The 25,568-nt window shown below is 35.1% G+C and overlaps 1 protein-coding gene across 1 annotated transcript in view; it reads left to right on the top strand.

Annotated features, from left to right (window-relative positions):
- Positions 1-25,568, top strand: part of GABRA3 (gamma-aminobutyric acid type A receptor subunit alpha3) — a 548,803-nt gene that overhangs the window by 200,351 nt on the left and 322,884 nt on the right. The gene's annotated exons all lie outside the window — the stretch shown is intronic.

Genomic DNA, 25,568 nt, shown 5'->3' with positions numbered 1-25,568 from the left:
TTTAATGTTATATTTTTCAAAGAATTTGTTCATTTGGTGTAAGTCTTCAAACAATTTGTCATGAAGTTGTTCAACTTCACTTTTTTAAATTGAATATATTGAGTTGACATTGGTTAATAAAATTATATAGGTTTCAGGTGTGCAATTCTATAATACTTCATCTGCATATTGTATTATGGGTTTACCACCCCAAATCAAGTCTCCTTCCATCACCATTTATCCCCTCTTTACTCTCTTCTACTTCCCCCTGATCCCCCAATTCCCTATGGTAATTACAATACTATTGTCTGTCTATGAGTTATTTTTGCTTTTTTTTGCTCCTCCCTTCACTTTTTTACCCAGCCTCCCAATGTTCTACTTACTGTTAGTTGTTTCAATGAATCAACTTTTAGTTTACTTAACCATCTCTTTTATAGGTTTTTTTCTATTTCAAAAATGATACATATTAATATCTTTATTAATACCTTTCTTCTCTATGAGCTCACTTTGATCTGTTTTTTAAGTTATCAGGAAATGTGTTCTAGCTCATTAAGTCTTTTTCCTTTTTAATACAATAGTCCCTCTCTATATTGCAGGTCACTTATCACAGCCTCACTGTATCACGGGATTTTAAAAATATTACATTTAATTGTTTATTGCAGATTTTTCGCTATGTCATGGGATTTTGCAGTACTATATACATGTGAGTTAAAGTTACATAAGTTTAAGAGTATAGAATAAATATAAGGTTCCTACTTCATGGGGGGTGGCAGTCTAGAACATAATACCTGCGATAAGTGAGGTATATATGCATATGAGGCCACATGTTTTTCCTTAAGTACTGTTAGCTACATGCTATAAATTTTAATAGTGATTTGTTATTATACATTTAAGGTGTTCTAAATTGTATTCTGATTTTATTTTACCATGAGTTATATATATCTTATTGTTTCAGTTATTTAAAATTTTTCATGATTTGGTTTATAAACTCATATTTATATCTGTGAGATTAAAAATAATATGCATTTTTTTGCCATCAATGACTATAGTTATTTTATATGTTTTCATTAGGTAACATTTGTTACTCATCTTGTTAAAATCTTCTATATCTGTCCTGATTTTAAAAATCTGTGTGAAAGTTTCCCATTATGACCATATAAATACTTCTATGTTTCTTTGTATTTCTGTCAATTTTTGCTTTACATATTTTGAAGCTGTGTTATAAGACTTTATTATACTCCTTAGTAAGTTGAATGTTTTATTATGTGAAGATTTCTTCTCTATCTCTAGTAAAACCTTTGAATTAAAGCTTTTATTTCCTAAATATTAAAATAATGTTTTGGTTAATATTTACATAGTATATCCTTTTGTTTTTACTTTCAACTTTTCCCATATATTTTAGATACGACTCTTATAAACTACATGCAATTAATTTATTTTGTTATTTTTTTAATCTAGTCTGATAACTTTTATTTGAACTGAGACCTTTATCTTATTTACGTAACATAATAGAATTGCTGATATATCTGAGTCTGAAACTACCATCTTCTCTTGATGCTTTCTATTTAGCCAGCCTATTTTATGTTAATTTTTCTTTCATTTCTTCTTTGTTTGGATTGATATTACTCAAATCGTTTTATTTTTCTCCTCTTCAAGTATAGAAGATATAAAGTCTGTTTCTATTTGTATTTAGTGTGTGTCCTAGTAAGACATACTTTAATTTTCAAAGTCTTTTTTGTTTCCAGAAGTTGTATTTGGTTCTTTTTCAAGTCTTCTAGTTTATTATTCATAATGTCTTATTTTATGCAGATATTTTAAGTTTTTGTGAAGGTCATAGTTTTTTAATATATCTGTCTGAAAATTCAACATCTGAAATATGTGTGGTTAGATTTCTGTTCTACTTATTTTTTTTTTTTTGTTTCTTTCTCATAGTGCCTAGATTCCTCATGTTCTTGGTTATCTTTGTCTATATACTGATTGATGCCTCTGAAAATGTTATTTATGTAGGTTCAACAAAGCCAAATAGGAAGATATTATCTTCCAGATATTATTCATATTTACCGCCTTACGTTTCTTTGGGCATACTTTGCAGTTACTTTAAGCTAATTTATGACTTGAGGTATCCTGAACCAAACATTAATGTGAATTTAGGTTGCAAACCTAAGAGACAAACCTGCCTGTGGTTTAAAATCTTTGGGGGGGGGGTCGATCTGTCTGTTTTATGTATGTCTTTCTTTCTCCATGTTGAGTACAAATTGAAGCAATTAATCTGCACCCCCCAAGGTTGAAGAAGAGATACAGACTCACTTCTGATTTATTAATACCCTGAAATTGTAGCTCTTGGAGCATCTTAACTCATGTAACACCCATCACTTGAAAATACTAAGTTTTGGTTGATGTCTGTCAAAACCTAATTTTGTAACACTTTTTTTCTCTTACTTTTTTCATCTACTTTGATTAATTATAAAGGCATTGAAGAATGTCAGCTTATGAATTTATCTATATGTCAACACTGAGTTTATGCCCCCCAATAAAGTTTTGTTTTATAGATTTACCTTTTTAATTTTTCTTGAGATGGTGTTTGAAAAGAAGTAATATTATGTGTTATTTTGTGAACAAATGTCAATTTCTATTTTTAGTTGTATTAATTATAATTTTTTGAGTTTGCATTTTTGTCAGCTTAATCTGTTGTAAACTGAATAATGTAGCTTAATTATTGCAAACTAATTAGGGTGTTAATTTATTTCAACAGTCCAAATCCTTTCACTTATCTTTTATTTCTAAGTTTTTATTTTATTTATTCTGAAGTAGTGTTATTGAAATCAGGAATTTTATGTGTTGCTGCTAATAGTAGGAGTGGGGAAAAATAGCACCTATACCTGTATATGCTTCAAGGAATAGTAGAGAACAGAATGTATTTTGGCTTACTCCTAAATTTCCAAGTTATGATATTTATATGATATTAGTTTGTCTTCCCATAACAGTCTTTGGGTCTATATTTTGTTTTAGAGGATGTATCACACATAGTCCAAGAATGTTTCTCTTAATTCACCCTCAACAGCAATGTATAATGAAATTTCTTTTAGTCATTGAATTTTTCCTGTTTTCCATTACCTTTGACAACCAAACCTTTCTTCTGCCAATGTTTTATTTTGCTACTTACCTCTTTTAATGAGAAACTGAGTGACCACAGATCTTGAATTGTATTAATCTAAAACAAGGGAATCCAAAATTTTACAGATATCCATATAGAACCCCCCCAAAAAAAAGAGAAGTAGAAATAGATAGAGGTCTAATATAACTAGGATGGTAACATGGAGTCTAAGGAACCTCAAAAGAGTAGGTTGTGGTCAGTGCTATCAGAACAAATAAAAATAAAAGACAAGAAAGGTAGTTCAACCCTAAAGGTGCTTTAAAGTGAGTTATTATATATACATTTTAGTATTCAGACTTTCACCATTAAGAATTATGTTAGCTGTATGTTTTAACTGTAAGGTTCCTTTTAATTATAATTGACATTCAGTGTTATTTTTTATTAGTTTTAGGTATACAGCATAGTTGTCAGACAATTATATAATTTATGAAGTGATCCTCCCCATAATTCTAGTATACACCTGGCACCATACATAGTTATTACAATATTATTATTATATTTTAAGTCTAAAACATTTAAAAATTATATTTTACATGCAATATTATTTTGCATTAGTTTCAGGCACACAGCATAGTGGTTAGAAATTCATATACTTAATAAAGTGTTCTCTCTGATAACAATATTACTGACTATATCCCCTATGCTGTACTTTAAATCCCCATGAGTATTTTGTAAATATAAATTTGTACTTCTTAATCCCTTCACCTTTTTTACCCAGACCCACAATCCCCCTCCTCATCCTGGTGGGTTATATTTTTAATACCAAAATTATTGGTAATCACTGACATAATAGTTTTAGTAAAATGAACAAGGAAAAAGGAAGAATGTAGTTGATAAGAGAGGTAATAGAACATGAGTAAGGTGGAGTTAACAATTGTAAGTTACTCATTGAAGAAGCTTGATTAACAAAGAAAGAAAAAAGATAACTAGAAAGAAACGTATTAATAAAAAATATTTTAAGGTGAGAGAAAATTGATTATGTTTATAGTATAAGGAAAGGAGTCATTAGAAAAGGAGAGATTTAAAACAGAAATGAATAGGAGTAGGAGAGTCGATGGAGGGGAAAGGAGTCAATGAAGTCAGGAGCTTAGGTTCAGGGATTTTCCTTAAAGGTGACAGGTTAACCTTATATTCTAAAATATGCACATACTACACTTCAGAGGAAAGTTAATGAAGTAGTATCTTTGACATAAACCCCAATTTATTCAAGACAAGGATAAGGGGGAAAGTTTTCTGTCAAAAGGTTGAGGGCATAGGAGCATTTGTTTCCCATAAAATGAAGGATTAAAAAGTCATGCGGGAAAGGTTTAGAAGGGAAAGGTAGTCTAAAGAATATATCCCTGAAAAGATGCTTAAAGTAGCATGAGCATGAACTCCAGATAGACTTCACCTAAAAAAAATTGTATTGGGTAGCTACTATATGCTATTTTATAGTTTGGAAATAGAGATGAGGTCTCCGTACTAATGAAGCTTATATCTAATGGGGAGGAATAAGCAAATAAGTACATAATGTAATTTTAGGTAGTGCTATGTCTTATAAGAAAAAATAAACCGAGTAAGGGAGAAAAGAGAGATGAAGAAGGAGCGTGTAATTCTAGATAAGAGTGAACAGAGAAAGTTTTTCTGAGGTGGTGACACAGGATTATAATTTTAAATAAAGTGAAGAAGTGAGGCAAACTGATATATGGGGGAAGAACATTTATGGCAGAGGGAAGAGCCAGTTAAAAACCTCTAAGGCAGGAGCATGCTGGGTGATTTCAAGGAACATTAGGGGAATCAGTTTAACTTGATGTAAGTAAGGGAGAACGAAAGTAGAAAGAGGTGAGATTTACAGGTAGTGGTCAAATCATGTAGAATCTTATAGGCCATGGCAAGTACTTTAGATACAGTGAAAATACACTGGAAAAAATTTGAGAATGGGGTCATATAATCTGGTTTGAATTTTAAAAAGCTCACTCTGTCTGGTGTGCAGAAATTGGACTGTAGAGGGCAGGAGAGGAACCAGAGAGACAATTTAGGAGGCCATTCATTGTAATCATGAAGGTTAGACCAATTTGTGTACATTGCAGGTGGTGAGAAGTAGCCAGAGCCTGAATCTTTTTTGAAGTTAACAGGATAAGCTGATAGTTTGTATGTAGGGTGTGAAAGAGAGAAATCAAAGTGTAGATGTGAATTGGATATGGATGGATTTGATGAGGATTGTGTGAAAGAAAGGAATTCTTGGTCCAGTGTTCTTTTCTTTCTTTGCTGATTCCGTTTTTTGGCTGTTTTGTTCACTGCTGTATTCCCATCACTTAGAAGAGTGCCAGAGACCTATAGTACTCCATATTTTTGAATGAATGAATAATAAGAGTGGTTTCAGTGGAGTAATAAGTGAAAATGCCTGATTGGTGTAAGTGGTATGAGAGAAAGAGAAGTTAGGAGGAAGTTCAAATGGGAGGGCTTAATTTTTTTAAGGATGGATGATATCACATCATCTTTTATGCTTCAGAGAATAAACCAGTAGAAAAGAAAAATTCTGTCAAGTGTGGGAGAGATAAGAAAATTAGTGAAATAAAATCCTTAAGCAGGGGATAGGGAATGAACTCCAGAGCACCATAGACTACCCTGGTAACAAAGGAAAGGTAGAGTATATGGCTCAGATTCATGTAGTTTGATATAACTAACATTAGGAAAACGAAGTCTTCTGATTGTTTCATTTTTCTTGGTAAAATAAGAAGGATACTCTTCTGCTGAGATCCTGTGGGATGTTATTGGAGATTGGAGGAGAGAAAAGAAAGTAAAAAAAAAAATTACTTCAGAAAGTGGGAGAATAAATTTGTCTGGCAAATATAAAAGGATCATGGTAAATTTGAAGTATGTTGAAAAAAATTAAAGAGAAACGAGTTAGGCATGATTATGCATTTTTATCAAGCTGTATTTAGCTACTCATTTGAAAGCAAAGAGATGGATTTAATTAGCGTTTATATATTTTCCAAGCAGTTACAACAGAGTAAGAGAGTGGCAAATGTGTTCAGATTATATATCACAGAATGAGTGTAGTGATTTTAATTATGGACTATGTATGTAATTCAAGTAAGATACGAAAGAAAGAAAGAGCATAAAGGTGATGATGAAAACTTTAAAGGTGGTAGGATCAAGAAATTAGAGATTAGATGTATACAAGAATTGATAGTATGAAGTACTGAGTGAAAAAGGTTAGAAGGATGGTTAGATACTTGTTTGAGATCATGAATTTATAAACAACAAGATTTAGAACCATGGAGATGAGTAACTTGATAAGGATAGAGCTGAGGCTTATTGGAGGTCAAGAGGTCAAATAATTGATCTGTAGTGTATAGTGACCAAGTATTACTATATGTCAAACAATGCTGTACATAAATTATGTCATTTAATTCTCATAATACTACTATATGGCAGTATTGTTATTATTATTGACAGTTTATAGATGAGAATGTTGATCCAAGTCACTCCAATGTGGGATTTCTATGTGGTATATCAAGAATTAAAACTGAGAGGTTTATGACTTGAAAACCTTTAACAATAACAGTGCTTTGAGGATGGGTAGAATTAGATGGCCTCAAATGAAACTCTGGAGACAAAATGAGGCAAAGAAATGAAGTAGGTGAAAGTTATACTCACTTTCTCCCAAGGCCAAACTGGAATTATAACTAAAGTATAGAATAATCAACCTGGATAATCAATTAAAGATTAGATGAACAGAGGTCTTATAACCAAGGATTTACAGAAGAAGCCACATTGAGACTGACAGGAAGGGTAGACACAAAAAGGGCTAGCTCTGCTCCCACGTGTGGTAGCTGAGATTCCAGTGGGGTATCTCAGCTGCAAAGGTAGCCCCTGAGGAGCACGGGGTCTCAAATCCATGTTAAGCCCTCATCCCAGAGCACTAGAGCTCATAAGAAGCTCCCATATAATATCTGGCTGTGAAAATTAATAAGGATTCTATCCATCAGGGTGGGACAGGATGCTGCTAGAGATTAGGTGTCCTTTTAAAGGGCCAGCACACAAAAATTTTGTTTGCAGCCACCCACCCTCGGCTCCAACAGAGGGAGGGTTGCTCAGAGTGGACTAGAGTCCTATGAGGAGAGACTGGGTTGGGTGTCTCCTGAAATAGAGCTGAAGGGACAGCCATCAGTGTCTCAGAGCTGAGTCCCTTTCCCACACTGTCACTTTTTTTGGTCCAGCACTCCCTTCCATATGGCACCAGCCTGATGGAATACAATAGCCCTACCCTCCCTGTTGTCCTACCTACAGAGTTTACCCCTGTGTAGAAGTCCTGGAAGACTCAGGGATTGTCAGAAACGGAGTTGCTTGACGCTGATGGTAGGCCATTCCCTCCATCTTCCCACTAGCCTGACCAGCACCACACCCTCACAAGAGATCTACTAGCCCCACCCTCACAACTGCTTATATCCCCACCCTGCTGAGCTCTGGCTTTCCAGGTCATCCAAGCATAATCTAGGTCAGACTAAGTTGTGTGGCTTTAGTACAGGAGTCATTTTTCCCTTGAACACCCAACCAATGCATAGCATTCCCTTCACATGGCCAAATCTTGGTCTGTTTGGCCTCATAAACTCTGATTGTCTCCCCTAGATGACTTCCTGAGACCCCACCCCATCACAAAGGTCTACAAGTACCCAGAAGGTGGCAGCTAAGTTGGCATACCCTGGGACTTTTATTGAGTGGATTCAGACCTAGTAATTGCACTGAGTATGAGTCAATATCAATAAGGAAAATACCACTTGCCCCTACCTGGTGAATTATTGAGAACTGAGCCTAACTGGCATCCAGCAGGTGGAGGCAGATCTTAGGGTGCCTTGGTGGGCCTTTTGCTGACCTGCCCTCTGGGCTCAGTGCTAGCATCTGACATTTACCTGCATCAGAGTCTGTCCCAAGAGGTTCCAGAAAAGATATACCTAGTATTCAGCTTCAGGCAACATCAGAGCAGGATCCAGTTAAGTCCACAAGTGGCACATCCAAAGGGAGATCTCAGTAGGGACCAGGCCTTGCTGAAGCAAATTCTGCTTTGTATGGTCAGCACCTGCACCGTAGCTCATATGCTGTGGTTGGGGTTTATCTTTACAGTCAGCCAGCCTGACGATCAGCCCCATGCACAAATGAGTCAGCAGAAATCAAGACAACTGCAATAGGAGGGCTCATATTATCCACACATTCCCCACCTCAGGTGATTAAGGAGAATGTACCACTGGGTTCTATAAGGCATCTACTACATAAGGCCACCCTGAAAAGGCTGGGAGACATAGCAGCTCTACCTAATACACAGAAACAAGCACAGAGAAACAGCTGAAGTAGGGAACAAAGAAATATGCCCCAAATGAAAGAACAGAGAAATATTCAGAAAAACAAATAATCAAAATGGAAACAAGCAATCAATGAGATACAGATTTCCAAAAATGGTTATAAGAATGCATAAGGAACCTAGGGGAAAACGGGTAAACTCAGTGAGAACTTAAACAAAGATAATATGCATAAAAGAGGGCCTAGAGACCATGTTAAAAAAAACAGTAAAACATGAAGAATACTATATCTGAAATGAAGAATATACTAGATGGTCATTTTCAGTCTGTTCCATATTTCCATGCCAGTGGTTATATTTTTTTCATTAGATTCCTCTTATAGGTGAGATCATATAGTATTTGTCTTTCACTGACTGGCTTACTTCACTTGACCAACAGACATGGACAACAGTGAAGGAATTGACTGTGGAAGTAGGGTATGGGATGGGTGGAAGAGGGCAAAGGGGAATAAATTGGGACAACTGTAATAGAATAACAATAAAAAAGATTAAAAAATAATTATAACTTTTATTTCCATGTAAAATGATTATTAGTTCATTAATAAAAATAAAATTTGGCAAAAAATATGCTAGAAGGAATAAATAGGTTAGGTAAAGCAGGGGATCAAATCAGCAATTTGGAAAACAGGGTAGAAGAAACACCCAATCAGAGAAGTAAAAAGAAAAAAGAATATTAAAAGACAAGGATTAATTAAAGGAGCTTTGGGACAACATGAAGTGTAAAAATATCTGCATCATAGGGGTCTACAAGAAGAGACAGAGCAAGGAATCAAGAACTTATTTGAAGAGATAATGACTGAAAACTCTCCTAATCTGGTGAAGAAAATAGATACACAGGTCCAGGAAGCACAGAGAGACCCAAACAAGAAAAACCCAAAGAGGCCCATGCCAAGACACATCGTAATTAATGACAAAGGTTAAAGACAAAGAGAATTTTAAAAGCAGCAAGAGAAAGTCAGTTACCTACAAGGGAGCTCCCATAAGGCTGTCAGCTGATTTATCACTGGAAATATTTCAGGCCAGAAGGGACTGGCACAAAATATTCAAAGTGATGTAAAGCAAGGACCTCTTACAACCAAGACTACTTTACCCAGCAAGGCTATACTTGGAAATTAAAACATAAACAGATGAACTAAATAAAACAAGGAGTAGAATAACAGTAAATAGGGGGGAGGGGGAAGGAAGAGAAGGGGGATAAGTAAGGGAAGGGATTAGCCAAGGAACATGTATAAATGACTCATGGACATGGACAACGGGGAGGGATATGATTGTGGGAGAAGGGGTGGGTGGGGTGTGGGGGAGCAATGGGAAAAAATGGGACAACTGCAATTGAAAAACCAAAAAATAAAATCAAAACACTAATAAATTAAAAATTTTTTTAAATTATATTGGCAAAAAGAAAAGAAATGAAGAGTTTCCCAGATGAGAGAAAGATAAAGGAGTTCATCACCACTAAACCAGAATTACAAGAAATGTAAAAGTGTCTTCTTTAAGAATAAAAAAGGAAAAAAGGAGGAACATTGATATAAAGAATAAAATGACAATAAATATGTAAATATCAATAATCACTTTAAATGTAAATGGCTTAAATACTTCAACCAGAATGGATAACAAAACAAGAGACCTACCTCAGGATAAAGAGGGTGCACACAGACTAAAATTAAAGGGATGGAAAAAGATATTTAATGGAAATAAAATGGAGAAAAAAGATGGGGTAGCAATGCTTATATGAAAAAGTAGAGGATACAAGATGGCAGAGGAGTAAGTGGAAGCTACACTAACCTCCTCCCAGGACCAATTTGGAATTACAATTTAATTGTGGAGAAATCATCTGGAATGACCAACTGAACACTAGCTGGAGAGAAGTCTTATAACCACAGAGAGACAGAAAAGGCCATTTCATCACAACGTGGCTGGTAGGAAGTGTGGAAACATAAAAGGGCTGGGGGGGCTCCCACGAGGGCAGCTGAAGGGACTGAGAAACAGCTCAGCAGCTGGGGGATCCCCCTGAGAAGGGCAGGGTCTAAACCCCAGCTGGGCTTCCCAGCCTACAGGAACAGAGTGAAAAATAAAATAGCATCCAGTTGTGAAAATGAAAAGCCACAGGGTTTTTTGCTGGCCTGAAAGAAACATCTGGAGACAAAGAGCCCTTAAACATATCACGTACAAAAATATTTTGGCCCCCACTTACCCTGGGCTCAAGCAGAGAGAGGGGAGAGAGGACTAGAGATGCTTGGGGTGAATTTGGGGTGGTGGCTTTGAGGAGAGAACTGAGGGAGAAACCAACTTATTCCCCATATTGCAGGCAGACCATTCCCCTCCAAGTGGCCTCAGCCTGAGGGGAAGAAAAAACCCCACCCACAAGAATTAATCTGCCCCACCCTCAGTGATTACTCCTGACAGCTGATCACAGATTGAATAAATTAACAACTAAAGGAGTCAGACAAAGACAGTACATCTCTGGTAGTCTCCAATAGGCTGCCTAGGCCCAGACTGGTACATGATCTGATGCCACCAGGGGCAGATCCAAGAAGTGCAGATAGATCTAAAAAGCAGAAACAAACAAGAAGAGTAAAAATAAACCAGGGAGACAAAGAAAGGGAAAAAAAAAACTGCACCGAAAGGAAAGGAGGAATCTCCAGAAAGAGTGTTAAATGAAATAGAGAAAAGCATACTAGCAGATATGAAATTGAAAACAAGCTCAAAGAAAACTAAAAAGAACTCCAAGGAAACTACAAACAACTAAATGAGAATTAAACCAGCATGAAAAAGACCATAGAATCTATCAATAAGAGTGAGGATGAAATAAAGAATTCAATTTCTGAATTGAGGAACACAGTAGAAGGAATTAAAAGCAGGCTAGAGAAAGCAGAAAATCAGATCAGCGAGCTGGAGGACAATATAGAAAAAAATTCCCAGACAGCGCAACAAAACGAAAAAAGACTGAAAAAGAACAAAGACATTTTAAGAGAGCTGCAGGGCAACATTAAATGTAATAATATTCATATCGTAGGAATACTAGAAGGAGAAGAAGAAGAGCAAGGGATAGAAAACCTATTTGTAAAAGTAATCACAGAAAACTTCCTTAACTTGATGAGAGAAAAAGTCACGCAAGTCCAGGAAGCACAGAGCATCACAATGAAGATGAACCCCAACAGGTCCACGTCAAGACACATCATAAATAAAATGGCAACATTGAAAGATAAAGAGAGAATCCTAAAAGCAGCAAGAGAGAGACAGCTAATAACATACAAGGGAGCTGCAATAAGGCTAACATCAGATTTCTCAACAGAAACACTACAAGCCAGAAGGGAATGGAAAAAATATTCCAAGCAATGAAAAACAAAGGCCTACAACCAAGACTACTCTACCCAGCAAGGCTCTCATTCAAAATGGAAGGTGAAATAAGGAGTTTTTAAGACAAAAGAAGGCTAAAAGAATATATCTCCACCAAACCAGTATTGCAAAAGATACTAAAGGTTCTGCTTTCAGAAGATGAAGAAACAGACAGAGACAGAGAGGAACACACGTACAACAGGGGAAAAATGACAATGAATAAGTGCCTATCAATAATAACCTTATATGTAAATGGACTAAATGCACCAATACAAACACATAGGGTAGCTGAATAGATTAGAAAGCAGGACCCAATAATATTATATTGTCTATAAGAGACCAACCTCAGAAAAAAAAGATCTACACAGACTGAAAGTGAAGGAATGGAAAAAAAATATTTCAAGCAAATGGACATGAAAAAATAAAAGCTGGGCTAGCAATACTTATATTAGACAAAACAGATTTCACAGCAAAGTCCAAAAAAAAGAGATGAAAACGGACATTTCATAATATGTAAGGGAAAAATCCATCAAGATTATATAACCCTGGTAAACATATATGAACCCAATATAGGAGCACCCAAATATATAAGGAAAATCTTGAAAGACTTCAAGAAGGATATAGACAGCAACTCACTCATAGTAGGGGACTTTAACACCACATTGTCACCAATGGACAGACCTTGGAAACAAAGAAACACAAAGGATATTGAGGCATTGAACAACACTCTAGATCAAATGAACTTAGTTGATATATATAGAACTTTTCACCCCAAAGAAGCAAAATATACATTCTTTTCAAGTGCACATGGAACAGTTTCAAAGATAGACCGCATAGTAGGACACAAAACAAGCCTCAACAAATTCAAGAAAATTTAAATTATGTCAAGCACTTCTCAGATAACAATAGCTTCAAACTGGAAATCAACCTCAAGGATAAAACTCAAAAACATTCAAACTCATGGACAACGAATAACATGCTATTAAGTAATGAATGGATTAACAATGACATTAAGGAAGAAGTCAAAAAGTTTCTGGAAACAAATAATAATGAACATATAACAACCCCAAACCTATGGGATACAGCGAACACAGTACTGAGAGGAAAGTTCATAGCAATACAGGCCTACCTGAAAAGGATAGAAGAATCTCAAATAAAAAACCTAACCCTACAGATACAAGAACTAGAGGAATAACAACAAAGTCCAAAGGAAGTAGAATGAAGGCAGTCATCAAGATTATAGCATAATTAAATGACATAGAGACCAAAGAAACAATTAAAAGGTCAATAAAACCAGGAGCTGGTTCTTTGAAAAGAATAATAAAATCGACAAGCCTTTAACCCAGCTCATCAAGAAAAATAGAGAAAAGACCCAAAGGAATAAAGTCAGAATAAAAGTGTAGAAACCACACCAATACCACAGAAATACCAAGGATTGTAAGAAATTACTATGAACAACTGTGATCCAAGAAATTAGACAACCTAGATGGAATGTACAAAGTTCTGGAAACATATAATCTTCCAAAACTGAATTAAGAAGCAGGAGGCCTGAACAGGCAAATAACAATGAGTGAAACTGAAGCAGTAATCCAAAAACCCCCGGCACACAAAAGCCCTGGGCTGGATGGCTTCACTGGTGAATTTTACAAAACATTTAGAAAAGGACTAACTCCTATCCTTCTCAAACTATTCTAAAAAATCCAAATAGAGGGAAAAATCCCAAACTCTTTCTATGAAGCCAGTATTATTCTAATCCCCAAACCAGATCAAGACACAACAAAGAAAGAATATTATAGGCCAATATCACTGATGAACATAGATGCTAAAATCCTCAACAAAATATTGGCAAACTGAGTCCAGCAACACATTGAAAGGATCATAAACCATGATCAAGTGGGAGTCATCTCAGGGATGCAAGGATGGTTTAATATTTGCAAATAAATAAATGTAAAACACCACATAAACAAAATGAAAGACAACAATCACATGATCATATCAATAGATGCAGGAAAAGCTTTTGATAAAGTACAACACCCATTTATGATGAAAACACTCAGCAAAATGGGAATAGAGGGAGCATACCTCAACATAATAAAGGCTATATATTAGAATGCTGAAGCCAACATCATACTCAATGGACAAAAACTGAAAGCATTCCCCCATATGACCAAGAACAAGACAAGGATGTCCATTCTCTCCACTCCTATTCAACACGGTCTTGGAACTTCTAGCCACAGCAATCAGACAAGAAAGAGAAATGAAAGGCATCCAAATTGGAAAAACAGAAGTAAAACTGTCATAATTTGCAGATGACATGACAGTATACATAGAACACCCTACATACTACACTAAGAAACTACTTTACCTAATAAGTGAATTTGGCAAAATAACATGGTACAAAGTCAATATTCAGAAATCAAAGGTATTTCTGTACACCAACAATAAAATATCAGATATAGACTCTAGAAAAAATTTCCATTTACTATAGCAACAAGAAAAATAAATTACCTAGGAATAAACTTAACCAAGGAGGTAAAAAGACCTGTACTCAGAAAACTACATAACACTGAAGAAAGAAATTAAGGAAGATACAAATAAGTGGAAGCATATACCATGTTCATGGGTGGGAAGAGTCAACATCATTAAAATGTCCATACTACCCAAAGCAATTTATAGATTCAATACAATCCCTTTTAAAATACCAGTGACATATTTCACAGACCTAGAACAAACACTTCAAAAATTTATACAGAGCCGAAAAAGACCCCGAGTAGCCTCAGCAATCTTGAGGAAGAAGAACACAATAGGAATAATCACAATATCTGACATGAAACTATACTACAAGGCCACAGTAATCAAAACAGCCTGTTACTGGCATAAGAACAGACATATAGATCAATGGAACAGAATAGAGAGCCCAGAAATAAACCCAGGTCTATGTGGTCAGCTAATATTTGACCAAGGGGTAAGGTACATAAAATTGAGTGTAAAGAGCCTCTTCAACAAACGGTGTTGCGAGAACTGGACAGGGACATGCAAAAAAACTGAAAATAGACCACCAACTTACACCACAAATAAGCATAAACTTAAGATGGATCAAAGACTTAAATGTAAGCTGTGACACCATAAAAGTCTTAGAGGAAAACATAGGCAGGAAATCTTAAGATATCCCACGTAACAGTATTTTCACTGATATATCTCCTATAGCAAGGGAAATAAAGGAAAGAATTATCAAATAGGACTACATCGAACTAAAGAGTTTCTTCTCAGCAAAAGAAAACATCAGCAATATGAAAAAGGAGCCAACCATATGGGAAAATATATTTGCCAATGATACCCCAGACAAGGGATTGATCTCCAAAATATATATGACTCAACACCAAGAAGAGAGGCAACCCAATTTAAAAATGGACAAAGGACCTGAACAAACACTTCTCCAAAGGGTACATGCCTAGGTTATATAGGCATATGAAAGAAAGCTCAACGTCAGTAGCCATCAGCAAGATGGAAATTAAAACCACAATGAGATACCACCTCACACCGGTCAGAATGGCCATCATCATCAAATCAACAAACAAGTGCTGGTGAAGATGCGGAGAAAAGGGAACCCTTGTACACTGCTGTTGGGAATGCCGACTGGTGTAGCCACTATGGAAAACAGTATGGGATGTACTCAGAAAACTAAAAATGGAACTTACTTTTAATGCAGTGATCCCACTGCTAGGATTATACCCAAAGAATCCTGAAACACCGATTCAAAAGAATCTATGCACCCCTATGATCATAGCAGCACTATTTACAATAGCCAAGTGCTAGAAACATTTTAATTGCCCATATGGAGATGAGTGGATCAAAAAACTGTGTTACATTTATGCAATGCTGTACTATATAGCAGAAACAAATAAGGAACTCCTGCCATTTGTGACAACATGGATGGAACTAGAGAGCATTATTCTTAGTGAAATAAGCCAGGCAATGAAAGACAGACACTATATGATTTCACCTAATATAGGAAACTAATGAATAACACAAACAAAAGAGCAAAAGTGAACCAGAGGCATGTAAACAAGGATCAGACTCACAGTGACAAGGGGAGAGGAGGGAGGGAGAGAAGGGAGGTACAAAGGGGAAGGGTCTAGCCAAAGAATATGTATAAATTTCCCATGGACATGGGCAACGGGTTGGGGATAGGAGAGATTTTTAAATAAAAATAAATAAATAAAATAAATTAATAGTACCATTACCTATACACACACACACACACACACACACACACACACACACACAGACAAATAAATATATATTGAAACAAAGACTAAAATAAGAGACAAAGAAGGACACTGCATAATGATTAAGGGATCAATTCAGTAAGAGGATATAATCCTTGTAAGCAGTTATGTACTCAACATAGAAGCACCTAAATATATAAAGCAAATCTTGATGGGCATAAAGGAAGAGATTAAGAGTAATATAGATAGTAGGTAATATTAACAGTCCATTGACATCAATGCATAGATCTTTCAGACAGGAAATCAAGAAGAAAACAGCAGCTTTAAATAACACACCAGACTGGATGGATTTAATTGATATTTTTAGAGCATTTCATCCCAAAGTAGCAGAAAATACATTTTTTTTCAGTTTCCACGAAATAGTTTTTATGATAGATCACATTTTAGGACACAAAACAAGTTTCAGTAAATTTAAGAAGGTTGAAGTAGTATCAAGCATCTTCTCCACACACAATGACGTAAAACTAGTAATTACAGGAAAATAATATAAAAACACAAACATATGGAGGCTAAAAAAGATGTTACTAAACAAAGGATGAGTTAACAATGAAATCAAGGAAGAAATTAAAAGATGCCTTGAGACATATGAAAACAAAAACACAGGAACCCCAAATTTATGAGACATAGCAAGAGCAGACCTAAGTGAGAAATTCATAGTGTTATAGGCCTACCTCAAAGAACGAGAAAAAAATCTCAAATAAATAATCTAAATTTACACCTAAAAGAACTAGAAAAGGCCCTGACTGGTGTGGCTCAATGGATTGGGTGTCAATCTGTAAAGCAAAAAGTCACTGGTTCAATTCCCAGTCAGGGCACATGCTTGGGTTGCGGGCTGGCTCCCTGGTTAGGGGCATATGAGAGGCAACCAATCAATGTTTCTCTCTCATATTGATCTTTCTTCCTCTTTCTTTCTCTCTCCCTTCCCCTGTCTCTAAAAATAAATAAATAAGTCATAGAAAAGAACAACAACAAAGCACAAAATGAGTAAAAGGAAGGACATAATAAAGATCAAAATGGAAATAAATGAGATAGAGTCAAAGAAGCAATACAAAAGGTTGATGAAACTAAGAGCTGATACTTTGAAAACGTAAGATTTCTAAATCTTTAACAAGTCTTATTGAGATAAAACAAAAAGGATCCAAATAAATAAAATAAAAAATGAAAGAGAAGCAACAACTGACACCACAAAAATACAAAGAATTACAAGGAAATATTACAGACAACCATATGCCAACAAATTATACAATCTGGAAGAAATGGATAAATCACTAGAAACATATAATCTTCCAAAACTGAATTAAGAAGAAACAGAAGGTCTGAGCAAACTGATTACAAATAATTAAATTGAGGCAGGAATAAAAATACTTTCAACTAACTAAAGTACTAGATGAGATATCTTTACTGGTGAATTTTACCAAACATTCAAAAAGGAAGTAACACCTATCTTTCTGAAGCTATTCCAAAAATTCAGAAGAGGAAAATCAATCTCATTTTATGAGGCCAGCATTATCCTAATTCAAAAGCCAGACAGAAAATCCACAAGAAACCAGCAGCCTTAAATAATACACAAGATTTAACTTAATCAATTAAATAATAGATTTAATTGATATTTTCAGAGCATTTCACCACAAAGTAGCAGAATATACATTTTTTCAATTGCCAAGAGACAGGAAATTATAAACCAATATCCCCGATGAACACAGATAAAAAAATCCTCAACAAAATATTAGCAAACCAAATCTATCACAACATTTAAAAAGATTAAATACCATGATAAAGTGGGACTTATGCCTGGGATGAAAAGTTGGTATAATATCTAAGAATCAATTAATGTGATACACCACATAAACAAAGTCAAGAATAAAAATCATATGATTATACCAACAGATTCAGAGAAAAATTTTGATAATATCTAGGACTCATTTGTAATAAGAAACTTTGAGCAAAACGGGAATAGAGAGAACAATTCTCAACATAATGAGGGCCATACGCAACAAACCCATAGCTAACATCCTGCTTAATTAGAAAAAACTAAAGTAAATTTTCTTAAGATTACAAATAAGACAGGTTGTCCACTTTCACCACTCTTATTCAACAATGTACTGGAAGTTCTAGCCAAAGAAATTCAGATTGGAAAGAAAGAAGTAAAACTGTCTTTATTAGCAGATGACATGATACTGTGTATAGAAAACCATAAAAAATACACCAAAAGTATTTATTAGAATTGATGAATGAATTAAGTAAAGTAGTAGGATACAAAATAAATACTCAGAAATCAGTTAAATTTTTATACACCGATAATAAACTATCAGAAAGGGAAACTAAGAAAACATGCCCACTTACAGTTACACCCAAATAAAATAAAATACTTAGGAATACATTTGACCAAGAAGGTAAAAGACCTGTGTTTGGAAAATTATAAAACACTGAAGAAAAAATTGAAGAAGATACAAGTAAATGAAAGCATATACCATACTCATAGATAGGAAGAATTAACATCATTAAAATGTCCATACTACACAAAGGGATCTATAGATTCAATGCAGTTCCTATCAAAATATCGATGACATATTTTACAGAACAAGAATAAATAATCCAATATATGGAACCACAAAAGACCACACATAGCTACAGCTATATTGAGAAAGAAGAACAAAGTTGGATGTATCATACTACCTGATATAAAACTACTACAAGGCTATATAATAAAAACAGCATACCATTGGCATAAAAACAGACATACAGAATGATGGAGCAGAATAGAGAGCCCCGAAATAAACCCATGCCTTTATGATCAAGTAATATTTTACAGATTAGGCAAGAACATATAATGGATAAAGACAGTCTATTCAATAAACGATGCTGAGGAAATTGGACAGATGCATGCCAAAAAGTGAAACTAGACCACCTTTTTACACCATATACAAGAATAAACTAAAAATAAATTAAAGACTTAAAAATGTAAGCCTTAACACCATAAAACTTCTAGAAGTATACATAGGCACTAAAATCTCAGATGTTTCTCTTAGTAATGTTTTTTATATCTCCTCAGGAACAGGAAACAAAAGAAAAAATTTACAAATGGGACTACATCAAACTAAAGTTTTTGCACAGTAATGGAAACCATCAACAAAATGAAAGACAACCTACTAAATGGGATAATATATTTTCTAATGATACATCTAATAAAGGTTTAATATCTAAAATTTATAATGAACACATACTACTCAACACAACAAACAATCCAATTTAAAAATATGCAAAAGACCTGAATGAACACTCCTCCAAAGAGGATATACAGATGGCCTATAAACATATGATAAAATGCTTAATGTTACTAAGCATCAGAGAAATGCAAATTCAAACCACAGTGAGATACCATCTCACACCTGTCAGAATGGCCATTATCAATAAATCAACAAACAGGTGCTGGCGAGGATGTGGAGAAAAGGGAGCACACATGCATTGTTGGTGAGAATGCAGACTGGTGCAGCCACTGTGGAAAACAATATGAAGTTTCTGAAAAAAATTAAAAATGGAACTGCTTTACGACCCAGCAATTCCACTCTGGGGATTTATCTGAACAAAATCAAAACATTATATGAAAGAATATATGAACCCTTATATTCATTGCAGTGTTATTTACAATAGCCAAGCTATGGAAGCAAACCAAGAGCCCATCAGTAGATGAGTGGTTAAAAAAAAGTAGTGGCACATATGTACAATCGAATATTACTCTGACATGAAAAGGATAAACTCTTACCATTTGTGACAGTGTGGCTGGACATAGAGGGTATTATGCTAAATGGAATAAGTTAGAGAAAGAAAAATATCATATATTTTTAGTTATATGTGGAATCTACAGAACAATATGAACAAACAAGCAAAACAGAAAGTGTCATATGTAGACAGAATAGACTGTTTGCCAGCAGGGAGGGAATTGGAGGACTATGTGAAAAAGGTGAAGGAATTGGTAAGTACAGATTGGTAGTTACAAAACAGTTATGGGGATGTAAAATACAGTGAAGAAATATAGTCAATAACACTGTAGTAATTATGTATGGTGCCAGTTGAGTACTGAAAATATTGAGGGGAACAGTTTTTTGAAATGCATATGATTATCTAACCACTCTGTTGTACATCTGAAAATAATACAAAATAATATTGATTACAAACTTTAATTAAAAAAATTTTAAATGGAAAGAGGACCTGAATAAACAATTCTACTAAGAGGAGATGCAGATGATCAATAGACTAATGAAAATATGCCCAATGTCACTAATTGTCACAGAAATACAAATTGAAACTACAATGAGAATATCACATCACACTTATCAGAATGCTATCACCAGTAAATGCACAAATAAGTGTTTGTGAGAATGTGGAGAAAAGGGAACCTCTGTGCACTGTTGGTTGGAATGCAGATTGGTGCAGCCACTGTGGAAAACAGTATGGAGGTTCCTCAAAAATTTATAAATGAACTTGCTTTATGATCCAGCAATTCTACTTCTGGGCATATATTTGAAGAAACCCAAAACATTAATTCAAATGAATATATGCACACCTATGTTCATTGCAGCATTATTTACAGTAGCCAAGCTACGGAAGCAACCCAAGTGTCCATCAATAGATTAGTGGATAAAAAAAGCAGTGATAAAAAAATGAAATATTACCATTTGTGACAGCATGGGTTGACCTAGATGGTATTATGCTGTATAAAATAAGTCAGCCAGAGAAGGACAAATACCATATGATTTCACTTTTGTGTGGATTACAAAGAACAATATAAATGAACATCAAAACAAAAACAGACTCTTAGATATGAAAAATAGACTGATGGTTGCCAGTAGGAAGGGGTTTGGGAGACTGGGTGAAAAAGGTAAAGGAATTGAATTGTACAGATTGATAGTTTTAGAATAGTCACAAGAATGTAAAGTGTTGATACAACATAAGGAATATAGTCAATAATATTGTAATAACTATGGTGCCAGGTGGTTACTGGAAATATTGAGAACACTTTATAAAATATGATTGTCTAAACCACTAAGCTGTATGTATATGTGAAACTAATAAAAATAATATTAAATTTAACTTGTAATTGAGAAATAAAATTTTTTAATTTAAAGGTTAAAAAGGATTAACATTAGGATTAGGGCTAGAGTAAGGGTTAGGCCTAACATATGGTTTGAGGTTAGATTTAAAGTTAGTGTTAGAATTAATGTAGATTTAATGTTGAGGATAAGATCAGGGTTAGATTTAAATTGAGGTTAAGGTTAAAGTCGCATCTAGGATTAGGTTTCGGTTTGGTTTTTAAATAGGTTTATTTAAAAATGAAGCCACAGAGAAAAGGGAATGTTATTGCAAAGAAAAAATAACAAGTTTACGTTTTTAATAAAAAGAACCTAGATTTTGATTTATTTGTATGTAACATTATCATAAATTAATAATAAAAATTTGCTAAGTCATGTATTAAAAATAAAAAATAAAAACACTGGTGGAGAATACGAGGCATCACAAGACATATAGTGACATAGGTATACAATGCTCCAAAAAAACTTTTACCATAACAGTTTGTATTTCATTTGTTAATGTGTTTGGTGGCCCCTGCCTGTATACATAACTACACCAGTTTGTTACCATTAGTATAATAGCAAATAACCAATAAAGAATACTTTTTGTCTCCCACTCCCCCCATTTTTTTGAGTATTTCTGCCTTCTCTTAGACCATGGCCCTTTGTTCCTGCATCACGACAGTCTGCTCCCCTAGCATGGCTCCTAAACCATATTGCTTAATCCTGTATCAGGGTTGCCATAATAAAAACATTGTATATGCACCCATCATGGTTAAGGACTAATATACCAAATGCCTCTTCACATGCATCATGGTTTTCTAAGCATATACCATAGTTGTCTCAAGCTACATGTATACTTTATCATGTTTTAAGTCTCTTTGTTCAAGTGTCATGGTTTTCAGTTTATGCACTACAGTCACTTGAAAATTCATCAAGTTTGTCATGAGACTTATCAGTGTTGGCTCTCCTCAAATTACTTATCTGCACTTGTTGATGGCCATCTGAGCATGTACCATGGATGTATGTATGTTCATTTAATGCTAATATTTGCTTTTGTGCTACATTCCTCTGTGTGCGTACCAGAGTTGAGGCCTGCTTTGTAGAAATTTGCTAACTTGATATGGCTACCTGTTCCAGTGGCATGTACAATTTTATTAACCAGTATCATCGCAATAAATTTAATTTAAAATTTTAATCATAGCAGAAAAACATAACAAATCTTAATTTAAATGTAAATTTTAGTAGCATTAAGTATATTAATTTTGTTGTACAAGTCTGATACCATACTTTTGATCATGTACAATATCTTACTGGAGTGAGTAGCAATCCCCTCTTCTCTTGTTCAGTGACTATTATGCTCATGTGCTATGGCTTCCTGACGTTTACAATGGTTATATTGTTTTATTTTTTTTTCATTTTTTAAGTATATTTTATTGATTATGTTGTTACAGTAGTTTCAATTATTTTCCCCTTTGCTCCCCTCTGCCCAGTATCCCGCTTCCTTCCAGCAATCCCATCCTCCTTAGTTCATGTCCATGGGTCATGCATATAAGTTCTTTGGCTTCACCCTTTCCTGTATTATTCTTAACTTCCCCCTATCTATTTTGTACCAATCGCTTATGCTTCTTAATCCCTGCACCATTTCCCCCATTTCTCCCCCTTCTCCCTCCCAGCTGATAGCCCTGCAAGTGATCCCCATACTTATGATTCTGTTCCTATTCTGGTTTGCTTAGTTGGATTTTGTTTTTATTTTTTAGATTCTGTTGTTGATAGTTGTGAGTTTGTTGTCATTTTATTTATTTATTTATTTTTTTAATTTTATTTTTTGTTATTCAATTACAGTTGTCCCATTATTCCCCCATTGCTCCCCACTCCCAGCCCATCCCTTCTCCCACAATTATATCCCTCCCCGTGGTTATATTGTTTTATACCATAAGTGTCTCCACATGCATTATAAGAATGATGTTTGTTAACAATTTGTCATGGTAGTTGGAGCACACATATGTCCAACCTCTTCTATGTATGATAGCAGTATTCTCGTGCATAATGGTTGTTTGAACATGTCCCTTAGTCATAAATTCATATAACATTCTTGTCTTCTTATACATCCACACTATATATTATAGTTTCTCCTTCCAAATCATGGGTATTTGCTTCTGTTCATTGGCACCCATTCTTAGTGTGAAGTTGTGCTGCTTATTTATCATGATTGTTTGAACATAACCGATACTTACATACTAGAATAGCATAGTTGAACACTCACTATGAGTCTCTTTGCTCATACAGCATGGCCATCTTTTCCTATATCCAGGATCATTATTTATGCACTCATGTTTGTTGAGCACCCATCATCGTTCTGGTTTATATTCTGTGGATCATTACTATAATTTGGACTTCATATCTTGTACCAATTCTCTTTATTCTTGTATAGTAATTGTCAGTCATATATCATGATTAACTAAGCATTGATCTCTATTATGCGATAATATCCAACCTTAGGGTATGCAAAAGCACTATGGATGTTTGAGCATACATCATGGTTCCTGTATATACTATGAATGTTTCTCATGCCTTAGAGTTGTCTGCTCATGTACAATATTTTCTTACTGATATTCAATGGTTTTCTGAACCGTTCTTTTTCTATTCATTTTTGTAAAATGACTATCAACTACAGTACAGCTAATGAATCATAGATATCATAGCACACATATTAAGTTAACCATAAGAAATTGCTGTTTTGGCCCAAGTCATTTGGGATTTGTAGTCAAGAGGACTTCTGGTCAAGAGGAAGTTGTAGGTAGACACACTTCACCTCCTCACGCAATCATAAAAAGAATTACAACTAGATCTCAAAACATATAATACCCAGAACTGTCATAAAATCGAGCTGTACGGCAGTCCAGCAACCAGAGATTTAAAGAATCCACAGACGGGTAGGAGGGGTGGAGTCCTGCATACAGGTGGAGAGTCTCAGAGATGCAGTGTGGTGTAGAGAGGAAGTGGCAGTGGAGGAACAGATGGTCCCACATTCACACTGGTGGATAAAATTCAGGAGGGATACCTTGGGAGCAAGCAATCCCAGCCCAGGCCAGACTGCACAGCTCAGGGTTCCAGCACCAGGAAGATAAATCCCCATAATTTCTGGCTGTAAAAACAACTGAGGGTTGGGGCAACAGAAGAAACTGCCGGATTTTTGGGAGACTCCATTTAAAGGGCCTGCACAAACTTAGAATGTATACAGATCCACCCACTCTAGGATTAACCAACAGGGAAACAGCTGGAAGGGTTCCAGTCACATATGGGAAGTGGGTTAAGTGACTGAAAACAGGGTTAGTGCCAAGCAAACTTCCAGAAGCCAAGAAGTGACACTGTCTCCTCTCTGAGCCATCCCCCCACAGAGCCACAAAGCATGAAGTGGGTTGCCCCACACTGGCGATTACCTATGGCTCTGCCTCATACAATTTACAGGTGCCTCCTCTGCAATAGGCATGCTATTAATACAGGGAGTAAAAGCATCTCTATCTAAGACACAGAAACAAAGAGAGGGAGGCTGCCAAAATGAGGAGGCAAAGAAATATGGCCCAAATGAAAGAACAGAACAAAACCCCAGAAAGAGAACTAAGTAAAATGGGGATAACCAACCTATCAGATGCAGAGTTTAAAACACTAATGATCAGGATGCTCAAAGAACTATGGCAACAACATGAAGAAATGAAGGTTACACTAAATTAAATAAAGAAGTCTACAGGAGACCATCAGTAGAGGGGAGAAATATGCATTCACCCATAACAGAAAGAAGAAATAAGAATTCAAAAAAAATGAGGATAGTATAAGGGCCCTCAGGGACATCTTCAAATGTAGCAACATCTGAATTTTAGGGATGCCAGAAGAAGAGAAAGAGTAAAAAATTGAAAACTTAGTTGAAAAGTAATGAAAGAAAACTTCCCTAATTTGGTGATGGAAATAGACATACAAGTTCAGGAAGCACAGAGAGTCCCAAATAAGTTGAACACAAAGAGGACCACACCCAGACACATCATCATTAAAATGCCAAAGATTAAAGATAAAGAGAGACTTTTAAGAGCAGCAAGAGAAATGCAGTTACCTACAATGAAGTTCCCTTAAGACTATCAGTTGATTTCTCAAAAGAAACTTTGCAGGCTAGAAGGGGCTGCAAGAAGTATTCAAACTGATGAAAAGAAAGGAGTTTATCATTATGAATCCATTATTATATGAAATCTTAAAAGGACTTAAATTTAAGAAAAAGATAAAAACTATGAACATTAAAATGGCAACAAATTCACAGCTATCAACAGTTGATTCTAAAAAACCAAGCTAATCAAACAACGAGAACAGGAATGGAATCATAGGTATGGAGAAAGAGAATGGGAGAAAAGGTG

This window comes from Furipterus horrens, unplaced genomic scaffold (genome assembly GCF_987537825.1).
Source record: "Furipterus horrens unplaced genomic scaffold, mFurHor1.1.pri manual_scaffold_17, whole genome shotgun sequence".
NCBI lineage: Eukaryota > Metazoa > Chordata > Mammalia > Chiroptera > Furipteridae > Furipterus > Furipterus horrens.
This window is presented reverse-complemented; position numbering and strand designations above follow the sequence as displayed.